Below are 24127 nucleotides of genomic sequence, written 5' to 3'. Positions count from 1 at the left end.
GCAATTCTTAATTTCCGGTTATTATATACGAATGAAAACACATTTATGAGTAGTATATTCCATAAACCTCACACACTGAACATTTAAAATATTTTTAAAGCTGCACCAGCCAATATTTTTTTTACATAAGTACTGGATCAAATTGCTACCATAAACTAATGCAAAGAGTTGTTGAATCAAAATTACTCAGAGACATGTGATTGTGCATAAAGTGTAAAAGGCTCATAGAAACAGTTGTTTGGCTGCTTGCTTCTCTCTCTAACATGCACTCTCCTTAATGATTATCCCTTCTCTTCCCTGTCGTTTCCCTTCTGTCTGTGGGTTGTTATAATCAGGGGGAAATGGGATTAGGACTGAAAGTTCTATTTACAACCACAAAAAGCAAGCAGGAACCGAATTAAGTGACATGCTCTGTCTGTCTGTCTATTAATCTCCTCCATTCCGTGTCAGAACCCTGGAACCTGCCCCCGTCGCACACACAACAAACTGTACTGTGTTAATAAGTGAAAATAAATGTTATGAGCAAATAAACACACAACACAGATACACACAGCATATTTTTACAATTATCAAATTTATTTCAGGAAGATCATGTTTTAGAGCTTGTCCCAAACGTCCTAAAGACTTTCAGGGGAGCCAAGTGCCCCTTAGCTCCCCTATAATTCAACCCAGGCTGTTTTCACTCTCACAGCTTTCATTGATATTTAAAAAAATAAAAAACTGACAGTAGACAGAAACCATGCAGTTAGCAACTGATTACCTGGTGAAAACAATAAAGCATTCAGCAACTAAAGAATGTGATATCTTTCTCAGGAGTTGGTGGAGACAGAAATATGACTCCAAAGGCATGTGAATACTGAATGCTGCATTGTGTTTGCAGGTGTGTAAATATGATGATCTATCTATCTATCTATCTATCTATCTATCTATCTATCTATCTATCTATCTATCTATCTATCTATCTATCTATCTGTTTCAGTCTATCTATCCAATTTCACTAAATACTATGAGTACTATAAAAGAAAATGTTCCCAGACGAGTAATACTTTTGAAGTGGCACAGGTTACAAGTTTGTGAAAACATTACATGTAACATTTTGGACACATTGCGGATTTTCCAGTGACTGCACAGAGTGAGGGGAAGGAAAGGAGTGCCACACTGTTGTGGCTTCATGGCAGGCTGAACAATGGAAAAGCCGAGTAATCCACAGAAACTGCAGCAGAAAGGAAGTGGGAGGGATGAAACTGTCCAGTTTATTACAAACCAGTTGAACCTAATGTCAGGGCAGCCACAAGGTGACGTTTCCTCGCCTATCTCAGCTGTGCATACAGACAGAGGAGAGAACAAAAAAAAAAAAAAAAAAAAGAAAATGAGGGGAAAAAAGATGAGTTTTCATGTCTAGGTGAAGGCTGAGGGTGTTCCTGAAGCGAAATGCTTTCTTCGAAGTCTAAATGAGTCACCCCAGGGACGGCCCCCATCCCCCTCCCCATTTGTGAGGATTTCTGCAAGCCCGTGATTAGGCTCACCCTGGTGCCATGTGTGCACCAAGTGCCCCCACTCCCCCCCACATGCACACCAAATCTCTGCTTGGCCTCAGCTCCCATTGAGATTAGCCCACGAGCTATTGTTCTGATGACACTTCATTTAAACTATCCTCTCATTATGATAATACGAAGACAGGATTGCATTATTTGGCAATTTTGCAGAATAAAATATGTGTAATATTCTCTGGGGATAAGTTGATACAGTGCAAACAAACAAATCAAGAAAAGAGAAATACATGCCAAAACATATAAAAAAAAATGCAAAAATTATTTCTAGTTACTTTGTGTGAAGATGCTCTCTATTTCTCCAAAGATGATAAGAAAATTAAAAAGTAATTTATTTAATAAAATTTAACACAAAAGCAGAGATTGTATTAATTGACATGTAGCCCATTTTTACTCACTGTGAGATCACTGACTTTAAAAAAAGACTATGCAATTTGTATCAGTTTGAGTTTATACACATGAATAAAAAACAAAGAAAATTTAACAAAGAAAACTGTTTAGTATGGACATGAACCTTGAAATAACGAGCTACATATTTAACTACAGATGAATACTGTAATTTTACATGCATTTGTATGTAATTTAAGACTGTAGAATTACACATAAACATAAAACTAAACTCAACTTACAAAGAAAAACAGTGAATTGTTAGTATGGATAAACCTTTAAAAATGAGCTACTAGATAGATTAGATAATGTAATTAAACAAAAAACAGAAAATACTGTGGAAAATTTTAGATTGATTTTCTCTCAAATTAAGATTTTCGTTACAGTGATAGCTAGTTAAGTTAAACAAATAAAAAAAATGGTGAGTATGTCAACCCGTTTGCACAGAGGGAGGAAACTATGAATTTTAAGTACAAGGGGATTATCTTGCGCTCGTGGAACAGATGTTAACATGGAGAGGTCCACCCTCCTGAGAGCGGCCCCTGACTGACACACTGTCCCACAGCCATTGGTCCATTGTCAATGTGCATCCTGTCTTCTTGAGTCTTTAGTTGCAGATTGCCCCAGCCCCCTCCACGACAGATTAACTCTGCCCCCCTGCCATCAGCCTTGACCTTGATGGACTGGTAATGTCATCTTCCTTTGTGCTTTGACAGACATTGACTCCTGCTAACTTTCATGCCTCCCTTTAAAGCAAACTTTATGCATTTCATGAATGGCTACAGAGTTAAACAAAGGGATGGATGACAATAAGTAGCATCAACAATAAGTGAGCACTGACCCTCCGTCACATCTCATCTTCTCGAAGCAGGTCAGCTGTTGTGCTGTTGTCCCAGTGCCACCAGTCTTCATTCTTCTCGATAGCTTGGTCATTTTAGTGTGTCTTTAGTATTTTCCAGGTCATGGTGAATGAATTAAGTAGTTTCCCTCCCCCACATCGTCTTGAGAAAATTATGACCATTTTCTTGAGAAACTGGGGGCAGGAGTAAGATGATGGGTAAAACATCCTTGATGCACTCTACTCTCCAGGTGCAGTCACTGTTAAATCTAAAGCAGTAGATCTTTTTCACAGCAGCCATTTTGGCATGAAATAGCAGGGTAAAGACAGGTGTTACCAGTGACACTAAAACTAACACGAAAACTACCAAAATTCTATAACCACTAGAATAGCTGTAGCAGTCTTTATGATCACTCATAGGCTGTAATAAACTTATGTCATGTCATATTACATCCAGAATTTCTACTGAGGTTTTCAAATGAAACTTTAAATGTCTGTCATATTTTATGATTACATCGTCCCTGGAAAAAATTGAATAAAATCCTCAGACAAGAAAATGCATACAACCTACGTAATATGATCTTTTTTTTACAAGCATGGTATGTCTGTCCTCTGCTTGCCTGCAAGCCCCTCTAGCAGCCTTTCAGAGGCATTTCAGCAGTGAAGCATTTTGCCAACCTGATATTGTTAACTTGCTCAGATTTTGTTGATTAGGTCCTCTTTCCTTGCGTTTTGTGCTTCTACCATGGATAAGCAGGCTACGTGGTTAAATAGTTTCTTTTCTGTGTGTCTTTAGGATCATGAGTCAGCATGGGGTCTTTTACTTTGAAAATTAACCGGGTTCTCGCTTCCTTTTCTGTGCCTGATTTCCTGCTTGTTCGATCTGCTCTGTGCTAATTAACGCGGCATCCGTCAAAAAACAGACTCGTCGTGTATTTGAAGCGGAGTGGAGAGCCACTTCTGAGACGTGCCGAGGCACTGCTGGTGGAATCAAGCAAGCATTGTGTAGAATCGCTGCGATCAGCTGCAACTGACGTGGTGCAGCCGTGACGCAATGCAGCTGTACCTGGTGGAATTTAGCCGTCAGAGCTGAAATAGGCCTAGATTATTTCTTATTGTGGTTATGTAATTTATGGTGCTGTCAGGTTGCTGCTAGACAGGCCTCACAGCGGTGTCCTTCTCTTTGTGTACGGAAAATGTGAAAACTATTTTTTGACCACTGTGAAAAAGTTTTTGAAATGCCAAATAATAAATATGGATTGAAGCAGAATATTTAATTAGATAAAAACATGTTGTGAATTTTGGAAATAATTACATCTCTATTTTTTCAATAAATTTAGACTTTTGGACGACAGTCTGATGTTATTGGAAATGTTTGGATCACACGAGTCGGAAACAATCCTATGCAGCCACCAATTTGTAGCATAATCTTTATCTGCAACTGTGCAGATGTGAAGAAATAACCGGTGAATAAATGTGCAAAAAAAGAAAGAAAAAGATAAAAGAATGAATGATCATTTGGGATTTGAACCTGTTCCTCCATTAGTCCATATTATCAAGGCTCTGAGACATGGCTAAAGCCTCTGTAGCAGTCATGCTCCTTCTTGCTTACGTTTTGTTCTGATATTTTTTTAAAACTTTCTTTCCGCATTGATTTTAACTCAGAGCTAAAGCTAGGATTAAGCTTTGCAAGGCTGTTAAAAAAAAAAACAAAAAAAAAAACAGAAAAAAATAATTTGCGAGGCAACAGTGACATGCATCTTCATCAGCAGGAAAAAGTAACACTTAAATTATCTTAAATTATTTATCATACAGTCAATATGATTGCTATGACCAAGGGAAGGAAGGAAGAATACTCCTTTTATGTTTTGGAATTTTGATAAAATAACAATGTTAGAATAAAATATACACACATTTAAGTCAATGAAGGGGTTATTTTTCAACAAAGTTATTGCATTAAAATGTAAATATAGTCAGAATGAATGTTAAGGTCCCGTTCCATTCAGGTCAAACAGAGTCAGGGTGCTGCTACATTCAGTGTAGTGGGACCATAATTAATACTACTAGGAACACTTGTGTTTATGCTGCTATTTCATATAAATAAGGCTGCCATAAAAAGGGTCTCTGAGTAAGATTTTCAATGCACAATACAGTGAAAAGCAATGGAAAAACATTTGCAAAAACACAGTTCTTTAATAACTGTACCAAACAAGAAGCCATTCAGTAACCCCAGGCCCTCCTTCTGTCTGTTTCTGTTGCTACGCCTGTCAAGCTTTTGCACAGCATATAATGCAGTTCACTGGTTATGGTGCAGCTTTATCACATGGATTTCTTCAAACAGCGGCTCATTGATTTCACGCAAAAGTATACAAATGTAGGGTTGACATTTCTATCACGCAACCATGGATGTTGCTATCTGTGGTGACTGATGTGGGATTTTATCAGCTGTGGTAGCCCATGCTAACATATAGAACTAGCGACCAGCTGAAGACTCTGTCTTCCTCAGCTAATGGCATGCCCATGCTAATATTTACTGTTAAAATACACCATTAAATCCATTATCTTATATTCATGCTCTTGTATTTTTGCTTTTTAAGGCTAAAAATCCCTCCCTCTGACCTTTTTAAAGGTGCCTGTGGTGTAAGAATTGGCCACCTGCTGAATTTGTACTCCAACCACTGGAAAATTAGGGGCAGCATATGAGGGCAAACTTGTCCACACCTATGGTAGGAAACACGGAACTGCACAGTCCTTCCCATAGGTCTTTCTGTCTTTTAACAAACAGCTAATTAGCACACATATTTACACTGTCAATAATGTTACACAATAACAGCTTTATAAGCTAAATAGGCACCGTTGACATTAACAGTTTACTTACCAGTCTAGAAGAAACATTGTGAGTTCAGCATTGAACTTCATCCCATTTCTTGTAAAAAAAAACATGTCTCCAGCTGTGGAAAGCAATGTCAGCGCTAACTCTTCTTTTGTTTCTATGTCTAGCACTTCTTTCTTTGTCACAAGATGTGATGTTTTGCTCTGAGGGCAGCGCTACTTCTTCATCCTCTCATGTTGGACCGAGCAAGCCCCCAGGAAGAGCGCTTTGAAGCCAGTTTGACATAGCGGCCAGACTAATTACAACATCAAGTGATGCACTGCGCCCCCAAAAACCTTTTTCCCTTAATCTTACAAATACGAAAGAAGTGGCTATAAAACGGTAGATACATTTTTTTTTCTTTTGAGCATCAGTACCCTCTCAAAATGACTTTTGGATTAGATCCATTTGGTCCAATAACATTTGGAAGTGTAAGAGCTGTACAATTAAATTATTTCATCTCATTCATGATAGTGTAGGGCTAAACGCCTCAGCTCCAGCATGGATGCTGGCTTCATGCGCCAACACATAGCTCTCATAGGAATGAACAGAGGCCTGCTTACAATGCTGTATCCAGTTCTCCTTTATATATATGGATGCAACTGAGGGTAGACTGGATGCTAGTGACTCACCATAGCTTCTTGAGTAGTCTTGCAGAGCCTTCATGCATACACATTCTGCTATAGGGGAAAAAACGCCCTGTCTTGCTTGTGTTGCCAATGACACTCATCTTGGGCAGTACTAAGCCCGGGATGCAGCATTGGCGCTGCTGCTAAATAGTTGTTTTGGTGGAACATTTGCATGTCGGGAGGCGAGCTAAGGCATTAAACTGACTACGTCACTGCAAAAGAAAAAGCAACAGCTGTTAGCTTGTTTACATTCATACTATTAGTGTCCCAGGCACTAATTTGTCATTTTCAACATGTAGGTTGTAGCTCGGAGGTTGTTCTTGTTTACTACGGACTTTGAAAACGTATATAGCGGAAGCTACGATAGCGCTTAAAACAAGCAACCAATGGCAGACTTATTCCACCATTGCTGCATCCCGGGCCCAAGACAAATGTTATTGGCAACACAAGCAAGACGGGGCGTTTTTTCCCCTATAGCAGAATGTGTATGCATGGAGGCTGTGCAAGACTACTCAAGAAGCTATGGTGAGTCACTAGCATCCAGTCTGTCCTACAGTTTTTTTTTTTGCTGTTGCTGTTGTTTGACTGATTGATCGTTTTCTTCTGGTTTTCTACAAACCCTCATTCACTTATATTCAAACACAAGAAAACATCCAGAGAGTCTCGCTTCAAGAATCTGCTGATTCAGGCTGGTTGTGCCACCGCCACCAGCCTGGATTTACCTAAATAATCACCGTATTGGCACTGAATTGCAAAAATGTCAGAAAAATCAAACACATATAATCAGCATACAATATAATACAATTAGATGTATCACAGTCACAAAAGTTTAGAATCAGAAAACCCTCTTAAACTCAACCACATACAAAATTGAATTACCTGTGAAAACACCACAGATGCCAGCACAGAATTCTCTGCAGCAATAACTTCTTGGAGGGAAGCCACCTGAAAATACCTGGCTCTGAAAACGACCAAGATTTTTCGAGTATTTTTTCAACCCAGTGCTGTCAGATGGCTCAATCAGATTGATTAAAGTATGAACCATTCAATGAGATATCACAGCTCAAAATGTGCTCTGTAGAAAACCATTACACAAAAAAACAATGAAATCTAATATTCAACTCAATCCACAGTACATCATTTGTTCTATAATATATAATAAAAGTGTACTATATAATAGAAAAAAAATAAACAAAAAATCTAGACAATAATGTAAGCATGAAAGTGAAACCTTACAAAATCTTAGTCACCTCTTTTAACTCTGAAATATTAACTGTCTTGTGTCAGCCACAGTGGAAACTGTCCTTTTCCTTGAATGTTATACACTAGTTCCATTGAACTGACTCATCTTACTGTAATTCATGTGTTTGGCAGATTAACATTTCCTGGAATTGTAACAAGATATGTTTGTTGCATTTTAAGAGGGGTCATGCGTGGCAGTGGATGCGTGTCATCCTGTGTGACTTCGCCTCATATAGCTGCTGAGAGAAGAATGAGAATGTCCTCAAGTGTCCTCAAGTGTCCTCAAGTGTCCTCACTCCTCACATTGCCTCGGCGTAATTATGTTATTGTGCTGCGAGAACTTAAGGGCAGGTCGCATGGGATGTGTAGGACTACTGTGGTGAGATGTGTAGTTTTTGGGCTATCAGGTCTCATGATTTTTGAAATGAAATTTCCTTTGGCTACCAGCCTCAAAACATAATGTGATCACTCTGTGGGAGAATCAAAACCTTACAAATGTTTTGAGTCCTTCAGGACACAGCTGGAGAGATGCTGTATGCCATCAGGAAGTTAAGTAAGGATACATCGCTCGTAAAATGTGCTTCTGAGTTAATACTCTTTTGGGACCCTTCTTTTTAATAGATTAAAGAAAATATTTTCAAACTTAAAAAAAGTAAGAGGAAATAAGTTGTTGGTTCAACTTTATATCTTAAGCTTATTGAACGTGTTTCTTCACGTAGAACTGTATTAACTAGAAAAGTTTTTTGAATCAGTACAAACTTGTCTTTTCAGTGTCAGTCACTGAATTTTAAGGCAGCCTGGACACTAATTTCTTCAAACAATGTGTCAAAGTAAGATGTTTTACTCAAACCTTTTCAGCCTTATTCACCAATTTGTTCAATTTGATCTGTAGAATGATTTACTTTAATTTTCATGTCAGGATTTCAAGACATTTCCTACTGTATTTACTTTATTGCCTGATACTCTTTCACTCACCAGGTTACTGAGAGAAAAAGAAGTGAATCTGACACTTACAAGCTGTTACCACCATGTGGAGTAGATGTCTTGTAGAATGAGAGGAGAACCTCAGATAGCTTCTGTTTATCTTTCAGACTTTTTTCTACTCCCTTCTCCCTTCCTGTGAAATACAGAGTTTTAACCTTCCAGACCTCTAAAATGAATTCATTTAAACAATACAAGTACAAAGTTCAAGTTTCACTCCTCTGTGTCTCCAATCTGTGACAAATGTAAAGCAAATGATGATGCACTGTTATGTTTATTTTGGAGGTGTTGACTAAATTATCCATTCTGGTCAAGATTTTTTGTTCTTTTTTCCCCAGGTTTATCATAGGACTCTCTCTCCCAACAGGAATTTGGCTAATTCTCAAAAGACTTAAAGACTTGTTTTACCTTATTGACGTGGAGAAACTGTGATCCGATTGGGAAGAATCTTACAGTCCCTTTTGGAATATATAGTCTCAAACTGACAGCATCTATATGTATATATTGTATGTATATGGCTGTTTTTTGTTTTTTGTTTTTTCATGTGAATGATATGAACTGATGAGTTTTTGTGTCCCTGACTTGTGATCATGCTGAACTTTACTTAGTTGCTCTCCTATATACAAACCCAACCTAAACAAACACATATATATATATGTTTGTTTAGGTTGGGTTTGTGGAGTGGAAATCATGTGTGATTGTTATTAAGATATGTGAATAAAAAAAAGAAAAAAGAGACGAGAGGTGAGAGGGGAAAAATCTTCAACTGAATGGCTCAAAACTTACAAACATGCAACTTTTGACGGTTACAAGGAGACATCGCTTCATATTAAGAGGTCACCAGCAAAAAAGGTTGGAAACCAACAGATGCCAACAGAGTTTTAATTCCATATCCTAAAAGGTGACAAACATTTACTGAAAATAATTAAAAACATGCATATCTATCACAGTTAATTCATATTTTAATAAAATACAGAAAATAAATTCAAAGTTGACACTAAGAGTGGTCTGTCCTCTCACTTGTCTTTGGTGCCCTCTGGTGAGAATTTTCAGCTACAGCAATAACCTGCTGAAAAAGCCTCATTAGAAAAGTCACAGTCTGCATCAACGAACACCTCCCAAAATTTAACCTGCAACTATTGGTGATTTTTAACAGCACATACCCACTGATACAAACCGAGTTTTCTCTGGGATAGCTGGAGCTGCAGAGTACCAACACAGTGCTTTTGACATGATCATGTGGCTTCCAGCTGTGCACCGCAGACATGCCTTTAAGTTGAATGATAGTCTACAGGCCCTGCAGCCCTGACCCCCATCCAGGCAGCAGAGACAGAACTGATGTTAGGGAATGAATGTCAAAAATGTCTTTTCAGCCTGTAATATTACAGAGTACTCTCTAGACATGACTTCTATTATAACTTTATTTTTAACTTTATGCTTGGAGTTTGTCTGTGTGTGAATACATGTAACTTGATGTTCCTGTCCTCTGCTACCTCATGCTTACAACAGTTTGACATTTTTCTATACACTGGTCCTGAAGTCATGTTTCACTACTAGAACTCTGTTTGCGTTCCAGAGGTGGAAAACGTGGCTAACCAATTTTATTCTCATTCATTCTCAACTTTTTCCCCCTCGAAACAAGAAGTAAAAATAAAACAGCGCAACATAAACCATCATTGATGCCATACATATGAATAATAATCAAACATGACCTTATAATACTGTCAACTTACTTGATTTGTGTAGCATTTAAAGACAACCATTTAAAGTGCTGTACAATGTACAGAGAAATAGAACAAAAGAAAAGAGACAACAAGAGAGAATCAAAAAGAAAAATCATTTGTCAGTGGCACAGAGACAACAAACTCCTACAGAAAGTGTGTTTTAAGTTGAGAGCATCAACAGAGTGAAAAGAGAAGCAGAGGGAAGGAAACAATAGTCCAACAGTTTTGAGAAAGCCCTGGATTGTGGATCTAAAGAGAAACAGGAGCCTTAAGACTCTGACAGTGTAACATAAGGACAAAGTTCAAAAATATAAGCAAGGACAAGATCTTTTAATGCTTTGTAGTGAAACAGCAGTCTTTTCAGTTCAATTCTAACCACTGAGCCAGTGAAAAGAGGCTTGGCTGGGAGAAACATGGTCTGTTTTGAGCTTTACTGTATCATTCTGAACAAGTTCAAGGTGGGTGGATATAAAGGTTGGGATAACTTTCTCTAAGTGAGTGACGGAGAATTGTTGAAAAAGTTGGGAAACATGCTCATTTGACCTTTTTCCAAGAATGAGATAAGCAGTCTGATACCACTATATCTTTATGTTAAAGGCACAGTATGTAATTTCTGCTGCAAAGAGCACAGGTCAAGTAGTTTTAAGACATTTTGATGTTGAAATGTAAATATTATGGCTACATATTACGCATGCAACTAAAACAGTAAGCTTAGACTGGAAGTAAAGATAAATCTGGTGAAGTTCCAGAAGTTAATAAGCCAGTATTGTTGCAGTGGTGTCTCCATACAGGTATCATAAGAAGTTTATACCATTTTACTATCTTACACTTCCTTTTTAAGTTAAGTTACTTTTGACAACAAGGACTAGGAAGTCAGGAAGAGCCTGTGCAGTGTTTTGCATGGAATGCAAAATACACCAGCCTTTACAGAGATAGATATATAGATTCATTGAGTGTACAGAGGACCACAATGTGTTATAGTGGATCAAAAATATTAAAGGAAAGTAACTTTGTTCCTGACAATCTTGAATACCTGATGAAAAATGTGAATTTATATATGTATATATTTAATATATTTTACACTTAAATACAGTGGAGGTGGTCCGTTTTTTCTCTTTTCCATTATCCATTTCTGGTTACTGTCACAACCAACGTCTAACTACCGTGTAAAATTTGAAGAACATTAATATCACCATACTAAAAGGTACCTTCATAAGTTAGTGAGGGCCACTGTCTTACATTGTTAATCTAATTATCCATGCTGTTACTGTTAGCAGGCAACAGCAGACTCGGGGTCGAGAAGGGAACCCCTAGATCTTGTCAGTACAAGATCAACATATTAACCAAAACCATGAAAAATCTCATGAGTCTCACAAATTGTGATTTACATCTAAAATCACAGCTGCAGTGTGACTATGTTGCCTGAATTCTTATTTTTGATTTGTGAGTCATTCTTTTTTTTTTTTTTGCATTCTCAGTTTTATTGGATATTGGTAGACACACAGAATATCTATCACAACCACAAACAGATTAACTGAATGAGGTACAACATGGTAAACTTTTGAGGTGTTGGTAGATGAACTTTGGAAAGTTCTCAATTTCAAGTGCTCAGTTTCCATACTTAACATGTAAACATGAGTATTGTGCAATCTTCACGTGCCACTCCTGGAAAGAAACCCAAGAAGTGCTTATCCAATAACTTTTTACTATTTATATAACATCTATTGCATGTCTATCTGTCTGTCCTGAGAGTGGGATCCCAAAATCTATTTGTTATTTTTTTTCTTCAAGCTTGGCCATCATCTATTTTTCAGGACAACTAAAACAAAACCGAATCATTCTATTTAGTTAGGTTTTCATTTGCAAAATAGTTACACAATAATAATAAAAGACCCAAACCTGAAGGTTAAAAATACAAGTTATGTGATACAGCTCTATCAATACCAGATGCTTTAGTTTAGTAGATCACCCTACCCCAACTCCAACCCCCACACACTCACGCATAGTTCTTGTTTGGATGCTGATACAGCAATATTCAGCCGTTATATACGCTGCATAAACACCATCAAGACAGTTGGTCTTTAGAAACCACAGCACAGACACACACCACAGTGCATTATAGTGGGTATTGTAGCATCACCATCAGATCCTCATTTACATCACTCAGCAACCAGATTGCACGTGCACACCACATAGCACAAAAACATGCTTCCATGGTTAATTTAACAGCGCTCACCAGCTGACTATACGCCAAATATTTTACCACAACTGTTCCAACCTGAATATTAAGCCAGGTGTAGTTGAGAGTGAGTTCACTTAATGTGCTTAATATACATTAAGTGGCATCAGACACTGTCAACGTGTCATCAGCACTAAAATGCAGCATCACCATCTACTGCACAAACTCCAGCAGGACCAATCAGATACAACCATGACAATAAACAATGCTGTATAAAGTAAAACGTCACAATAACTTTATCTTCCTTAAACAGAAACAGAGTACAAACACTCACCCATCACTTGTATCGGAAGGAGGTATAAATGTGGTGGCCATCACATTTCCACCAGTATGTAGTTTACTCCCAGTCTGTCAAAGGTGCAAACTCTGTTGATGACCATCAATCAATCAATTAAACTTTATTTATATAGCACTTTTCATGCAAACAGAATGTAACACCAAGTGCTTCACTCAATAACACACACACACACACACACACACACACACACACACACACACAAAGACTTTGTTATGGTAAGGACTAAAATAACACAATAGCACTCATTAAAAACAGAAACTGAGGAAATGCTATCATAAGTAAGGAAACATCAGAGACAGGATAACTCAAAATAGAAAATCATTTTAAATCAATCAATAAAGTAAAGTAAATGAATCAGTTAAAATAAAATAAGTTATAAAACAGAAGAAAATGACAGCTAGAAAATCAGATTAATAACAAATAAAGAGATAAAGTTCAATTAAAAGCCTGGCTAAAAAGGGAGGTCTTGAGTTTGCTTTTAAAAACATCAGCACTCTCTGCGGCCCTCAGGTCTTCAGGCAGGCTGTTCCTCAGATGTGGACTGTAGCTATGAAATGATGCCTCACTGTGGGTTTTTGTTCTAACTTTGGGGATGATTAAAAGGCCACTACCAGAAGACCTGAGGGTTCTACAGGGTTCAAAGTGAATCTGATAAATAGGTAGGACTAAGACCATTAAGAGCTTTATAAACCAGGAAAAGGATCTTAAAATCAATTCTGAAGCACACAGGAAGCGCTCTCTTTCTGGTCCTCGTCAGCACGCGTGTAGCTGAGTTTTGTAATAACTGTAACTGAGCTATGTTTTTCTCAGGAAGAGCAGAAAGTAGAGCATTGCTGTAATCAGTTCTGCAGGTAATAAAAGCATGATCAGTGTCTCTGAGTTGGTTTGGGAGAGAAGAATGAGATGATAAAATCAGTTTGTGGTTATACTACTAATATGTGGTTCAAAACTAAGGTTTGAATAGAAGATAACTCGCTTGTTGACAGGGTTTTAGTGCCAGTTCCTGCAGTTTTGTGTTGAGATCCTCTCTCTGAGCCTCTGAACCAATAATTAAGACCTCAGATTTGTCCTGGTTGAGTTGAAGAAAGTTTTCTGCCATTCAGGACGTAATATCTAGAATTCAGCTCTCTGATGTCAGAGACAGTGATGTACAGCCGTGTATCATCAGCATAACTACGGAAACTGACGCTGTGCCTCTTGATGACGTTTCCAAGTGGCAGCGTGTAAAGAATAAAAAGTGTTGGACCTAAAATTGAATAGCAGGGGAGAGGGCCGACACATTGCAGGCCCCTTGGGGCGTTCTGTCATTATATATGAAAATTTTATTGGCTAATGTTACAGTTAGTCAAAGTTGTATTCAAATGACAGCTTCGGGCTTCAACGAAAGGTTTGCAGTACCACCAGCGCTGGTCCACGGAGCTGAGATACATTTAGACGCCATTCAGACATGTAGGACACCCCAGCTCTACCTCACAAAGAAATAACCATATTAGTTCTGGATATATTATAGTAGCTTACTGACAAAGTAATTGAATTCAGACACATTCAGACACACATTAATGTAATTATGAAAAATTGATTTTGATTTTGACAGGGCAGGCAGAGAGAGCCCTGATGACCCCTGACAGCCCGCCGCTGAGTAGAATACGTACAACCAATTTAATAATCAGTTTCACAGACAGAAAATCTGCACACTAGTTCGTTTGCTTCTGCTGTTCATGTATCTTGACATCAGTTTGACATCTTCAGACTGCTGCTTAGCGTTAGCGGTGTTCTCTGTCATGTTTTGACCAAGAGTAACCTTTTTGTGCATATTGTAATAACTCAAGTTTGATGATGTAGACGTTTTATACATCATGCAAAAACAAAAATTGGACTTAATCACATTTATTTGATTCACACATAAACATGAGTTTTGTGCAATCCTCACATCTCACTCCTGGAAAGAATCCCAGAAAGTGAAGAATTTTGAGCCATTTATACGACATATTTTGCACGTCTGTCTGTCTGTCCTGAGAGTGGGATCCCTTTGTTGCTCTTGCTATGATTTTCCCTGCAATCAGTTTTATTTTTCCTTTATTTGAATTGAAGATCTAAGCATAAAGTGTGTCCTGTGTTATACAGATTTTGAAGCCCCCTGAGGCAAATTTGTGATTATTGCACTCTATAAAATAAAACTGACCTTACTTGATTTACTGCAATACACTGCAGATTATTAGATAAGACAAACAGGACTGAAACATTCTGTTTAGTTAGGTCTTCATTTGCAGCAATAATAAAAGACCTGAACCACCTGCAAGGCCGTCATTGTTGCATGTTTTTAAAATACAGGTTGTCCCATACAACTCTATCAGTGATGCATTAGCTAAGTAGAATATGTACAAGTCAGTTTCACAACAGACAGAAAAATCTGCACACTAATTCATTTGCTTCTGCTGTTTGTGTTTCCTGACATCAGTCTGATATCTTCGGACAGCTGCTTACAGTTAGCTGTGTTCTACGTCACATTTTGAAAGTAACCTTGTTGTGCATGTTGTAGGCCCAATAACTCAATTCTGATGATATAAACCTTTACGGCATTGCACAAAAACTTTTTTGGACTTAATCACATTAATGTCATACATCACCCAGCTCTACAATAAACAGAATAATATAACAGATTTTTTTTAAACAAGATAATTCTCAGCCATCCAGGATTTTATGTCCCAGAGGTCTATTTACTGAGGTCTGGGCTCTAGAGTTATTTTGTCGACAGTTCAACAGTGACAAGATATGTTGTGTTTTTGTTTAATGTGACTTAATGGCAGGGGTGGAAGTTACTAACTACAAATACACAAATTACTGTAATTAAGAAGTTTTTTGTGGTATTTATACTTTCAAGTCTGTACTTTTACTTGTGCTTAAGTATGCATTACACTATGTAATCCACTTAGTTACTTTTAAAATCATAATTGAGTTCTGAGTGCAGTTTGAATTGGCATCTCCATTGTAGTAGCCAATCAGGCGATCTGATCACAAACGAGCAAATGAAAACCAGGACATACTGATGAAAAACTTCCAAAACACTGCAGCAGGCACAGATCTGGAAAAGGGATGTGACCACTTAAAATGTATTTATTGATATTTAATCAACAGTCTAGAAATTTATGCTCACCATAGCTGTTTTTACCTAGTTATCAGCATCTACACATATTTAGATCTCAGTTATGCATTTCCTAGACCACACACTGATGGGTTAGAAAAATAGGAAAAGGAAGTATTATCAATACTCTTCTGCACTAGATCCTGTGAATAACTGTTTTGAATTGTCCTTTTGTGCACAGACAACTGGCCTTGTAATGAGACACATCCTCACACATCAACCAGCAAAATTAATTTTATGCTCCACCCAGTTATGGCGCAGAGAGACACAGAGGGGAGTCTCTTCCAGTGAGTCAGCAAAACACAGCAAGCCATATTTTCACACAGTCTGTGCCACGCATTATTCTTATTTGACATGCTAAATGGTGATTTTGGTACTGTACACAGATTTTTGCTGGTAATTAGAAATCAGGAAGAGTATCCCAAATCATACTTGACCGAAACAAGAAGTTTCTTAAACCGTGGCAGATTTTTTTGTTGCTCAGCAGGATGACAGACTTACAAATACTACTCCTAGGACTACTGGTGTGTTGTGAAATCCTTTGTGAAGGTATTCAACAGTCTCTCAACTCACGCAACTAGAGGAAGGTGATGAAACAGTCTGGAAAAGAAAGCACCAGTTTTAGAGTTTCAGCATGGAAATGGTTGAATCACAACCCATGCTTCCTGTTTTCAGTCGCTGCAATAGCCGTGCTGCATTTTCAATCTTGGATATTTCAAGCTTCTAAAGGAAAAACTAAGTCATATTATTGATTTTTTCCACATGTATTTGTCCACCCATACTGTAAAAAAGAAATAGTCAAGACAACTCAAAATTTCAAGGCAACATATGTTTGAGTTTTGAGCACCAGCACAACCTTGTTAGTTTTGAAGTAAGCTTAAAAAAAAGGTTTTGCCTGTAATCTGTAGTTGAGATCATTTACTTTTCTTCTTTAGATAAACGTGAATCTTTGAGTTTAGAAACTCAAAAAATGTGTCATTATTTTGGTGCCAGAAATTTAAATGGTTTTAATTGAAAATATAAAACTTTTAACCATCATTCTCTTTCACTTCAATGAATCAACTTAATTAAATACAATTTTTGGAGGAGTTTCTAAAAGTCAAAGATTTAAGTTTGTATGAACAAGAAAAGTAAATTATCTCAACAAAAGATTAGTAGTTGGTAAAACTTCTTCAAAACTTAATAATTTGAGTTTGGCTCAGTAACTCAAAAAAATATTTTCAGTACATTGCCTTGAAATTTTTGGTTTTCTTAACTTTTTTGTTTTCACAGTGTTTACTTGCAGCAGAGTCAGGCATCTTTACTTAAGAAACAAATGAAATTATGCATGTCATTCCCATTATAATAGCAGGTTATTAAAATAATGAAACATTTCATTATGACAATATAGCACAATAAAACATTATTACAATAATTAAATTAATCAGAATTGTAAATCATAATTCCCATTCGTATGAGTCTGATCTCACAGTTTACAGAATACGAACATGTGCAGAAACAGATAGAAACAAGGCAAGTCTCTCTGTCTCTCGAGGTAAATGAGGACACTGACCCCGTGGAAAAAATATCACGGTCTGATTTGTGGTTGAGAGAGTGAGAGTTACTCATGCCGATGTTATCTGAGCATAATAAAATGTGATCATAAACTATTTTATGTCTATACTGTAAATGAACAATATATATATAGGCTGAAAATCCTTGATATATTCCTCCAATTGCCCAACTGTAGAAAGATGGTCTATCCATTTGATAAGTGTGTACAGGTCGGCCAGTCTGCTCCCACTGGTTAATGTTCACTTTTTCAAGTAACAGTCACGGTCCTGGGAAGTGAGCGACCATACATAATAAGAAAAATATGGATTTTTTCAGCCATTGTTCAGTAGGATGCTTACTAGTGTAAGTCAAGCTAAGCACTACCCACAAAAACTGTCAGAATATTTACCAATTAGCTTATTAGCACAGATAATGGAGGAGAGCTTCTTCACTTTCTTGCAGCCAGCAAACAGTTAGTTTAACATGACTGTACAGGCTAAAAACAAAACAGAACAAAAAGACCCCTCCAAGTTTTCTCTCCTATCCTTACTTTTGGAGGTTGTTTGCCAATTTAGAAGATAATTTTACAAGTCGAGAAAGTTGCACTTTGCTGTAAAACTGTTAAAGTTGAAGACTGTGATGATATGTAACTAGAAAAGACTACACACCCAGAAGTCGCGTAAAGTAACGCTGTGGCTTTCTCCCTTCAAAAGCTAACTTTAGCTGCTGAAGCTACGATGCCTATGCGTTTATGTGCCGGGATGTAGTCACATGACAGTGGGTGTTACCGGTTCTTTCTCTTCACAGCTGATAAAAGGACCACGAGCTGCTGGATAGCGCTGGTGTGGGTGACGTATATTGTGCAAGATGAGAGATGTAGCTCACTGAGTGGTCTCACTAATAAATTAGGACAAACCTACAATAAACTGGGACTTTAATGTCTTGTAAAACTGTTTTACAAAATCAAAATCAAACAAAATAAAAAAATGATTTGTCTCTTACCACTGACTACCATTCATATTTTTTCCACCAGAAGGGACATGACTTCGCCTCCTCCTCTCGACAATGCATCTTTGTGTATCAGGTGTTATTTTTATTATTTGTCTGACAACAGGACATCCTTAATTTCAAACACTGTATGGGGACAACACACAGTCTCAGATAAGGATTAGTTTTCAGCATAATTTATTAGCTCCTATTTTATCTCCAAAAACACAGTTGTGAAGTTCTTCACCTCTGTCCTTGTTTTCTCTTTCTGCTTTTCTTTCTCAGAACTGTTCAAACTTATCACTAAAATTGCCAGTGGAGACGGACACGGTCCTGCAGACAGAGACTGTGTTAAGATCTTAGTCAAAATATTCTACAATCCACCGCTCTGTCAGCTCCGTTCACCAGCAGCAGAGAACAGAAACAGTGTGCTGGATGACTGCAGTTGCAAAATTAGAGGACTGCTCATCCTCCTTCCCTAAACCAATATGTCAAATTAACCACAAAAGTCAAGACATCTGGTACTCGTCACTGTGTCAACTAGCAAGTGAGACATTATTGTGTCACACCAGGAAGTCCCGATATCCTTAAGTGTTTTAAAAGGACCTAATTCCTCAAACTGCAGCAGTAGTGAAGCGGGGAGACTTGATTTACTGACTAACATGAAAATAAAAAGGTAAGAAACCTTCTCGGAAAATTCACCATCATGTGTTTATGAATTTTGAATGAATTAATGAAATTTTATTAGCACATGAAATGATAAAAACAAATATGTAAAAACAAACATAGCAGGGACTGTGCTGGAGAGGTAAGAAACCTGAAGGTTTCAGTTTATCAGAATACTACGTATATAGCAAACAAAACAAGTAGTTATAATAACTGGAAATGAGACACACAAGGTACATAAACACATAATTCAAGCATTAATTAAAGCACACATTACACATATAGAGTTAAATACAGATAATGACGGACAGATTTTGATAAAGTGTGCACTGTTGTTCCAGAGTTGTGTGATAATAGTTGTGTGAATATCTTTTGCTTGTCTTGTTTGATATGAATGCGAGAGTTCATTTCATTCATTTTAGGCTTGGGCGGTATCTATTTATTCATACCTTCATACCCTCCTGTCATTTCACCAAGGTGTACTGTATATGATGGTATTTGTCTGAAAACAAACTGGTGACAGACGCAGCGTATATAGAGCATATGTGACATTGTCCGGCTTACAATGCTTTGTGTCTAACATACAGTTGGCCTTCTTAGAGAACTCTTAATAGATTAAAATACTTATTGCCCATAGATCAATTAATACACAGGAAATAAGCACCCTTAAATTTTTGCTAAAGGATCCGATGACACTTACTAACACATCATTTAGCAGAATGGAGATGATTTATAGATATATCATGTGGCTAATAGACTGCTTTTATAATTGGTAGAAGTCATGTCAAAATAAAGTTATATGCTGCAATATTTTCATGATTGCATATCTAGTTATATTTAATCAATTAGCAAGGAGACCAAGGCTATAGAACAGAAATGATAAGCCAATTCAATTTTTTCTACCTCCAAATAACACTTCCCTCCCTATTGCAATAAATTAATTTAATTTTATATTTTTATCTTTCATCAACAACAACTTCTATGATTCAAATAACTTCATGCACATTTTTATTTTATGAAAATCATACCAAGCCTAATACATTTATGCATAAAGATACATGTTTTGTTGTTGGTGGAAACTGACAACAGATTTATGCAGGGAAGAAGAATATGTACCAGCCCAAATGATGTTACATGTAAGGATACATTAAAATTTAAGATAACCTTAGAAGGCAGGATTGATTTACTAGTGAACTATTTTTTGTTTTGAGCATTCATGCCTCTTCACTTCAATATAAAGGTCAAAGATGTCTCCTGCATCCTCTTAAGCCTTTTTCCATGTTCATCTGATGAGTGTTCAAGAGCGACTGAATAAATGTGTGTCATGCTTGAGCTTGTAACATCTCCACATCCTAACAATTGGCAACACATTAGCTGTGTGCTTGAGCCACACATGCATGCTAATCATTTTCAGCAGCCTAAGTTAAAAGCCGACTGTGGAGAATCGCCTTTCTGTGGTTTTTACAGAATCCACAGACTGTAGCTTGGAGACAGCAGGATCATCATTTTGCAAAACAGAAGTCAGTCTAACTGATTTTGCTGTGGACACATTTATGTGTTTAAATGATGTATTTGCACACACACAGTGTTTGAACGTGGTTATGGCATGATTGACATTTGTGCATCGAGGCGTTTGGTAGGGTAAGTCCAGCTATGAGATCGCTAATTGGTTATAATTTGTTAAACTTTTATTTATGTTTCCAATTTTGTGATTATTTTATCTCAGATATTTAATTTTAATTTTTAAGTGACAAACATATTTCCTAATATAGATGTGAGGGAGAAGCTATCCACAGTGGACATGCATCGTACATGACTCATGACGCTATTCATCGCTACTCATAATTTTTTTGTGTCTTTGTATACATATTCACTCTCTATGAACATTATCAAAGGAGAACTCTGAAATATATATACTGTAATAAATCATAAAATGACCACAATGTGCCATCAGACATCAAGGAATGTGAAGTTGAAATGTTTGCTTCACTTGACATGAATGCCACGACCGCGGTGGCTTTGAAATTTCTGTTTGAGACCAAGCTAACTGTTTTGTATGTCCGTTTCGCATTGATCAGAGTTCAAATTAATGCAGATTTTTCACTGAATAAGTAAGTGTCTGTTTATAATTCTTAAAAAAAAACTGTGAATAATCTTGTAGAAAGCATAGATGTTTGTAACTGCTAAATTGAGCAAAATGTTTGTAACTGCTAAATTGAGCAAAATGTTAATGGAGTTTGGCAGGCAGTGAGACAGGTAGCCTCTTAACTAATCGTCCAAAGTGTGCTGTTTCAGAGCAGTGGGCTTTTGTTTTCACTATAACAGGCTTGACTCAGCATGGACAGAAAACTGACAGCTCCAACTCACTATTTGGACTAGAGTACTTGTTTTTGCACATACACACACATCATGCGCCGTGTGTATGGCACAGAGCACAATGGCTACATACTGCTCCTTTGCTAAATATAAATGAATATAATATAAACTGTGCTTTAAACACTGTGATTTTGTTAATGGAAAAGAGCCTCATATTGGTTTACCCCCCAGGGACTCCAAATCACTAAAACCACCCCTGCCTGTCAATATACACGTATATTCACTCACTTATTTTGGCTGCTTGAATTTTGCAGCCCCAGCTGTTTAGGTCGTCTGAGCAACCAACTTGTTATAACCAATATTTACATTTATTGTTCGGCAGTCATAGTAATTATGAGGAAGCAGTAGAAAGAGCAAGAAAGTCTATATGGAGGAGGTGGGCTGGATGAATGGTCAAATCAACATAGGACTTTCACTAGAGTGACTGGGGTTGTGTACTGTGTGAAACTAATTGTCAAAGTTGACTTATTTAAAGTTTTAAGTTACTTAAAGGACCAGTGTGTGAGACTAAAGTGGGTCTATTGGCAGAGTACGGCAGGATTGGAATATAATATTCCTATGTTTGTGTTTAATGACCTGAAAAAAAGAATCATTATGATTTCATGACTGAATGAAGCCTTCATATCCACAGAGGGAGCAGGTTCTCTTCCATGAGGGTGACCAGTTGAGAATGGGTGAAGTGTGGGACAAGGTGTGTCATGTCCCAATGATCAGTTACAGATTCTGAGGGTGATATGAAGCACCGTGTCCTAACACAGGTGACCAGTACGTTACAGCCATTTAAAACATCAGCAGCTATCTGTGCGAGCTTTCTTAAAAACATGTTTTTAGATTTTTTTTTTTTTAAATCACAAACTCCTCCCACACTCGGCTGTGCTCTCCGTCATCTGGTTTAAACTCATCAAATGACATCAAGAATCAGTTATTTATAGACTAATCATAGACAATAGACAATATTGCAATTGTGAAAACACATAATTTTAAAGCCCCTTGAGACAAATTCTGATTTGTGATATTGGGCTTAAAAAAATGACTTGACTTGATCAATAATGCGTATACATATTTTACAGATTATTATTGAACAGGACATTGTTTAGTAACTAAAAGCAAGAAATATTGCCTACATAACTGATTTGACCAGAATAGTTTCACAAAGTCATATATTATTTATCATCTGTTGTAGGTAATAATTCATTTTCCAAAAATGATAGAAAAAACTATCATAGAATTACTATTATTAAAACTGTTTGCTCATCTACGACTGATAAGCTTTCAATTACATATTGAAAGAAAATGAGCCCTCCTTATGTTCGAAAAGTGAGGTGACAGAGTCTTGAATAAATGGTGTAAAATGGAAAAAAAACAAAACAAGTCAATAGCTAGAGTGGCAACATTACAGAAATATTACAGAGAGAAACCACAACTCAGATCATTCTGACGCACCAAATCATACTCCTGCCTCAGGGCCTGGAACTGGGATATTTGCGTAGGTGAAGTGGCACTAGTCATGAACAACACCTGGAGGAATATTTCTGTGATCTTTTTTTTATCTTTCATTGAGTTTCTCTACTAGTCCTGAAGCGTTGCCATTGGAGATGTTGAAGCGATAGCTGCAGACCGGGGCTAGATTTGACATGCCAGCCTAATTAGTGCGATTATCACACAGCTGCACAGGCTGAGAGGATTTGAAGTGGTTTTATCAAAAGGATCATTTTCCCGGGGAATGCCTCATCCTGACAGCGTGTGCACTGCCAGATCCATTTCAGTTTGGGATGTGCAGTCGCTGTCCGCTCGGATATGCTGCAGATTTGAAGGGGTGAACTCAGAGTGGACAGGAGGAGAGTAGTGGAAGCACAGCACCGAGTTTTTGTTCAGTGTATTATTGCGCATGAGTAGAGTTGTGAAGTGATTAGATGCATTGTGTTTTCCAAAGGGCACAGGTACTGCCTCAGACCTCACAACAGACCAGTTATTAGAAGTCTGGTGGCACATAATCACACCAGCTTACCCCCAAATTATACTCTCAGCTGGCAGAATATGGAGAATAAACTAAATTTAGGCCTAATAATCTTAGCCAACAGATTTGGCCGCCAGTGGTGGGCTAATTAACTGAATTAACGATTGATGTAATACCTCAGTTCAGCGAGGGATTTGCCTCTTTCTTCCTAATAAAATAGGGGTTATTTGGATTAAAGACAACCAAATTGTAAGATGCTCTGATCAATATATGAAACAGTGGAACAAATGACTGTGAATTATAAAGGGTCGCATGGAGTGATGAATCTGCAAAGAACTGTCCGCTGACTTTGCAGCTCTATGGAGCATTTCAGCCCATTGTTTTGATTTTCTGCCCCACAGCATTAATATTTTGGTTCAGTCTCATCTTCCAACACTGTCATTTTCAGACGGCTGCTGTTTTCAGTGAAAAAAATACAAAAAAAACCCTGTGCACTACCTGCCCAGCACCATATGGCCCATATGGCAGTTTTAAGTACTATGTGGATTTTTCGGATAATCCTTGTTACGACACTACTGGTTGTTAAGTGAACTGCAGTTAGTATGGCGTTGCTTGCAATCATGCACAAGCTCGCACTCCATAGCCTTGAGCAAGTATCCTGGGCAAAAACAGTGACGTGATGTACAGAAGGCAAGTGACTGACTGG

Source organism: Lutjanus erythropterus, chromosome 2 (genome assembly GCF_056507025.1).
Source record: "Lutjanus erythropterus isolate fLutEry1 chromosome 2, fLutEry1.hap2, whole genome shotgun sequence".
NCBI lineage: Eukaryota > Metazoa > Chordata > Actinopteri > Lutjaniformes > Lutjanidae > Lutjanus > Lutjanus erythropterus.
This window is presented reverse-complemented; position numbering follows the sequence as displayed.